The 6,160-nt window shown below is 40.1% G+C and overlaps 1 protein-coding gene across 1 annotated transcript in view; it reads left to right on the forward strand.

Moving 5' to 3' along the window:
- Positions 1-3,899: 3,899 nt before the first annotated feature.
- usp6nl (USP6 N-terminal like) overlaps positions 3,900-6,160 on the forward strand; it is an 80,457-nt gene continuing 78,196 nt past the window's right edge. Inside the window, exon 1 of the mRNA XM_020613312.1 lies at positions 3,900-4,507. The gene's annotated coding sequence lies outside the window, so the exon portion shown is untranslated. The remainder of the gene's footprint in view (positions 4,508-6,160) is intronic.

The following is a 6,160-nucleotide window of genomic DNA, read 5'->3' on the forward strand; positions in this document are numbered from 1 at the left end:
TTTATTTTTAGTCTTCTTCTTCTTCTTTCTGCTGTTCCCGTTAGGGGTCGCCACAGCGAATCATCTGTTTCCACCTAACTCTATCCTCAGCATCCTCTACTCTCACCCTAATTAACTTCATGTCCTCTTTTAGCACATCCATATATCTCCTCTTTGGCCTTCCTCTTGACCTCTTGCCTGGCAGCTCCATCTCCAACATCCTTCTACCAATATAACCACTATCCCTCCTCTGCACATGTCCAAACCATCTCAAAATACTTTTATTTTTAGTACTTTGAGTATATTTTGATGCTAATACTTTTGTACTTTTTCATTAACATTTTGAGTGCAGGACCTTTACTTGCAACAGTGTATTTTTACACTGATGTGTTGCTACGTTTACTTAAATAAGGGAGCTGAGTACTTCTTCCATCACCGAGCACTAATCTGTGTGTTCTTTCTGTTACTTTCAGTGCAGTGGTATCGAGCCACAACAATCAAATTACCTTTTTAGAACCAACACAGAACTTTAAACTCTCCTTCAGTTCACTTTACTCTAATTCATTGTCATCTTGAGGAACAGATGTGATACATAAATACAAATGTTTGTAAAATATACACAAAGAAACCACTAGGTTTCAATAGGTGACTGAGAAGAGTGAAGCTATCCAAAAACAACAAATGACAAAATTGCCAGTTTGGAAATGTAGCAGGATGTACAGAGGAATTAGTGTAGGCAGCTTAAATCCAGGAATGGATTCACACTGTAAGTTTGGGGGTAATTTTAGTAACTTGGGATTTATAGTTCGCCCCTAAAAGTATTTTGACTGTCATGTAAGGAAGTAGATCATATAAATGAACAGTTATGTGAAAAATAAAAAATCAGAACACTTCTGAGTGTCTCAAAATCGTGGCCACATCCCCCACCCCCTCCCCCTCCCATCACGTCACATTAAAGGTACATTGTGAAGTTTTTGACCAATGGCAGCCCTGTGTGTGGCTGTTTTTACAACTGGATCCCCACTGAGAGTTCAGCCTGCACTATTGCCACCAAGCCGATGCTTTTCTCCTGGTAGACAGCTGGTGGCGGTAACGAGCAAAGAAACAGTTGTGTGTCAACAAAAACAAAGATGTTTGTAAACTGGCTACAAAGTAAAATAGTCACATATTCTGATTTGCAGATGTTTTATGTGGAACATGGTGTTTAATTGAAATGTGTCTTGGTGAGTAGCACTGAATCTACACATCACTTTGCATTGAAACTCCACAGAACAGGAGCTGGATGTCACAAACTGTAAGTGCATGTGAAAACAGGGTCACTTTACAGGAGAAAGGCTTTAAGCTGTCTGATTCCTGGGTTTGTCTGATGACAGACTGGAAGTCAGAGTCGACTCGCCCTCCTCTGTTTACCAGCACCACTGTGTGTTGAGTATGAAAGCTTTCAGGTGTAGTCCTAGTCACCGGCCAGCGCTCTGCAGTCAATAATGTGTGTGCCAGGGGGATCGGCTCATCTCTATAAACACTATCCTCACTAAAGTAAACAGTGCGGCCGTATACCCAGCCCTCATTATACACTCTGGGTGTGTGTTTAAGGCTTCTCCGGCGCCTGCTGTAACAGAAATGAAACACAAAACAGCAGACTGAGCCTGGCTGAACTAAGCCACAGTGCAGCTTTGTACTAGAGAAAATGTGTAGGATGTGCAGACACATTAAGGACCTTTTCAAACTGAAACATGCCAGTGGCAACCCTGTAGTCACAGCTCTCTCCTCTCATGCCTAAGTTGCATGTAAACTGCATGTCAAGCCAAATGTAATACTTCTCCAGAACTTTTTAAACAGCTGTGTCGATGACGTAGCTTTTCAAACAGTAATACTGTAGGTCAGTGAGAGCCAGCTCATCATCGGCCCCTCTTCTTTTGATGTACAGGTATAAACTCTGCACCCTGACGAAGGCCGAGACCTTTAAAGACCTTTTTAAAGAGAAAATCTGCAAGTAAAAGATCTGTTCTGCCTTTGTTTTCCTTCCGTATTTAAGTTGCATGAAATCAGTGGGGGAAGAAGTACTGAGATTCTTTACTTCAGTAAATTAGCAATACTGCAGTGTAAAAACACTCTGTTACAAGTAAAATAAGGAAAATAAATAAGATGTTAAGTGAAGGTGCAAAACAATTATCAAAATATACTATAAATATAAGTAGCGCAAATAAAAGTTGTCATGAAGAATGGCACATTATGCATAGATGTTTTCTTGTTGGATCATAGTGACTGATGCATTATTGTGCTCATCACATTTACTGCTGCAGCTGGTAAAGGTGGAGCTCTTTTAATAACCTTATATACTTATCATTTAAAGCACTTTACATACTGCTGGGTAGCTTGAGAGTTTTCCACCAGGTATCAGTAGTCCTGTGATTAGATTAATCTGACTATGAAGGTAAATAGTAACTAAAGTTATGAAGTAAATATAGTGGAGAAAAAGTACAATATTTGACTATATAACTATATTTGACTATGTAGTGAAGTGTAAGTATGAAGTAGCAGAATATGAAAACACTCAAGTACATATACATCAAATTGTACTTAAGTTAATGTTCTTAGTTACTTTCCACCACTGCATGAAATCTGCAAGTTGTAGATGGCAGGTTAAAGCTATCAGAAGCCATTCTTACTCTGACACATGCCAGTAACGGCCTGGACGGGATCATCTCAATTCTTGTCTTGCCTTTATCCACAGTCTTTAAAGGCATAAAAAAAATTCTAAAAACAAATCTTCTCTGTCATTTCCTACTTGCATCTTGAGACTAAATTTGGAGGCTTAAGCTATTTTTAAGACCTTCTTTAAACAGAGATATGCCAGTAGAAGTCCTGTTGTGGTTATGATTTGCATTTCCATCATGTCCAATTGGCTAAATGTCAAAAATGTTAAGACTGTTTATACTAGGAACCCAAAAATCATTAGAATCCTTTCCTTTCATATCCAGCCTGCATAAAAGTTGCAAGTCGATCTCTGGTGGACAGATCCCGTGCCCGTCAGTCCCGCTCTGATTCCTTTTCTTCTTTCCCCTACAGAGGTCAGTATGAACTTAGAAAAGCAGAGTCACATCAAAGCTGCAGACAGGGCATGTTGTGCCGGTGTAATTATTTTGACCATGCAAATTTCATTAAGAAAGGAAAAATGACACTGGAGCACAGATGTGTTAAACCTGAGCATCATGTCATCCGTTACTTTATCAGCAAATAACTTGCTGTGTAAACAAGGGTAATTATGGATTCCGCTGCTGTGATCACGTCTCCAGACTCTCCCTGTGAAGTGCATGGACACTGCACACACTTGTTGATAAAACACACCCTGTTTGTGATGATGCTGAGATAAGAATCAAACTAGGAGAAGCCACGGATGTCAGTGGAGTGTGAGATAAAAAGGTTAAGCTCAACTAAATCCTGCGTCCTCAGTTAAAGTCCTCTTTTCAGTCACTGTCCTTACAAGAAGGTTGAACTGGGTCCAGTTGGACGAGGTCTTCTGGGGTCTTTATTTAAGAACTTATTTATGTATTTGTTTACTTTGTTTTATTTGAAGAATAGAGAATATCTGCAATTTCTAGGCTTATATTGATTTGTGTTGCATGCATGGTACAGTTATAAGTGGTACCAGAAAGATGTGAGCATGCCCCCCCACCTTCCACAGGAGTAAGACCCACATGTCAAAAGAGAGTTTTGTGTCTCTGTATAGTCATTTTACATCTCTTTCATATTTTGCAACTCTTTTAGGTTGTTTTTAATTACTTGTTTGTTAATTTGCTCATTTTTCAGAGACTTTGTGGTTATTATTGTCTTGTTTTTGTCTTTCAGGTTGGTTTGCATGTCCTTGTGTGGATTAGTCTCTTTGTTCATATATTTTTACTAATTTTGTTGTCGATGGACTTTTCTCCTTTTTCAGTATATGAAACGGGATTTGCCACCTTCAGCTGAGGATGGCTTTATGGGCCAGGCTGTTTTCTTCCCTTTCTTTTTAGAAACTCCTTTAACATGACTGCTGATTAAAATTAGCTTTAATATAATTCTGGTACAATACAAATGGCAACATCTGTGTTTAAAATTGTTCATGTTTTCTTACAAACAAAAGTTGAAATGTTGCGCTAAACAGTGTCCGCGTATTTCCATATTCATTATTTCATTTTCACTTTTCGATTGAATAAATGATAGATACGTCGACAAAGAAGTCAAATAAAAGCGATTGTGAAGTTGGAAATTCATAACAACTGTCGTCATTGGTACAATGATGGTGAGACCTGTATCCTGTGGGTCCGTGTGTGCGCGGACTGAGCTGCAGCCTCCAGCCGCTGGGACCAGATCAGCCCGGCGGGCGGCGCATTGCTACCTGGCTGGGATCCTGCACGGCTTCCCACACGGAGTTTGTGAAGTGCTCTGGACTTCCTGGTACGGGATCCTGGACGCTGTTTGCAACACTCTGGCGGGGAAGACACCCGCAGCGGGGTGACCGAGGAGAGATTGTCGAGTTGACAGCAAGGTGAGCCCTTCGTGAGTTTGTTCGCAGCGGTGTTACTGGCAAATGTTGAAGCAGATGGGAACTTGTCGAGCTTCTGTAACGCATATCAGTGTGAAAGGTAGCGTTTCAGCGGGGCTGAATGACGGTAGCCCGTCATCAGTAGCTTTTCAAAGTGAAACGGAACATGGCACTGGGGCTTTTTATACTTTGTTGGGCGCCTGTGTCAAATTATTTAGGTTGTTTTATGTTTGCGAAAGAGGAGACACTGTGTTTTATTATTGTAAACTTTGTGCTTATTTGTATTCACCGAGGCCTACCTAGCCAAACCCACCACTGTTGAGTTAGCAGGGTAGAACAAGGAGACTTCCGGTTTCATCCTACAAAATAAGAGTTATATTGACAAACAAAACAGCGTATTTGTGGATATCGTTGTGTGGTGTATTTTCCTAAACCAAGAAGATATTAACGGAGGTTGCTGTAACTCTGGTATTTTAAAATTGCTAGTGTTAAAAATGGCATTGCACTTGGATCCCGAAAGAGTTGAATATGTTTTTGGCAGGTCAGACTTTTTATATTGTAATGGTTCTGCTGGTGTAGGAACGGAGTGTATTACAATATTATAATTCTCATACTCACTTCGAGTGGCTTTACAGTCTGTACAGCATACGACATCCTCTCTCCTTATAGAGACCCTCCAGTTAGATAAAGAAAGAACCATGTTAGTGCTTTTATTTTTAAATCTCTTCATGTTCTTGTTCTTCTTCATGTTGTTGTTGTTGGCAGCTGTAGTAGTATCGTTCGCCTAGTCGTGGTGGTTATGTTGGCTACACGTGTTTATATACTGAAGAGATTTATAGTAACTTTATGTCCGTCCAGATTCTCCGTCATCCAGGTCATACATAGTAAGATGGAAAAACTTATACTAAGACACAACTTGTCATCCATCTACAATCCTGTTTTGAGATCTTTACCCAAACATGCCCACCGGGACAATAGGCGTCGGTCGACAGGGGAGGATTCAAAGACAGGTAACGACTCTCACCGATACTGGACTATAACGACTCAGTCGTTAAGGGACATTGTTGGCCCTCAAAGGACCGAAACAACACCGAGGGGGATAAATATTTCCGGCTCAAAATCCTCTCTGATTGCCAGTATGGTTTTAGGTCGAACCGGTCGACATCTCTGGCCATTACCGACCTGATGGAGGACATAACAAGTGCTATGGATGAGAGGAAATACACGATGGGAATATTTATTGACCTAAAAAAAGCATTTGACACAATCAATCATGAGTTATTAATGGATAAGTTAGAAAAATATGGGATCAGAGGATTGGTTTTGAATTGGAGTAGAAGTTATTTGACACAGAGGCGTTAATTTGTGAAGTTGGGTGAATACCAATCGAGTGAGCTGGATATTGTATGTGGAGTGCCTCAGGGTTCTGTTTTGGGACCTAAATTATTTATACTATACATTAATGATATATGCAAGGTTTCTGATTTAGTGAAAGTGGTTTTATTTGCTGATGACACTACCATATGGGCATCGGGTGAAAACCTACAGCAACTCTCTGGACGGGTTACACAGGAACTTGAGAAGATAAAGAAATGGTGTGACAGTAAAATAATATCTCTGAATTTAGATAAAACAAAATTTATGGTATTTGGGAAT

Source organism: Monopterus albus, unplaced genomic scaffold (genome assembly GCF_001952655.1).
Source record: "Monopterus albus unplaced genomic scaffold, M_albus_1.0 scaffold132.1, whole genome shotgun sequence".
NCBI lineage: Eukaryota > Metazoa > Chordata > Actinopteri > Synbranchiformes > Synbranchidae > Monopterus > Monopterus albus.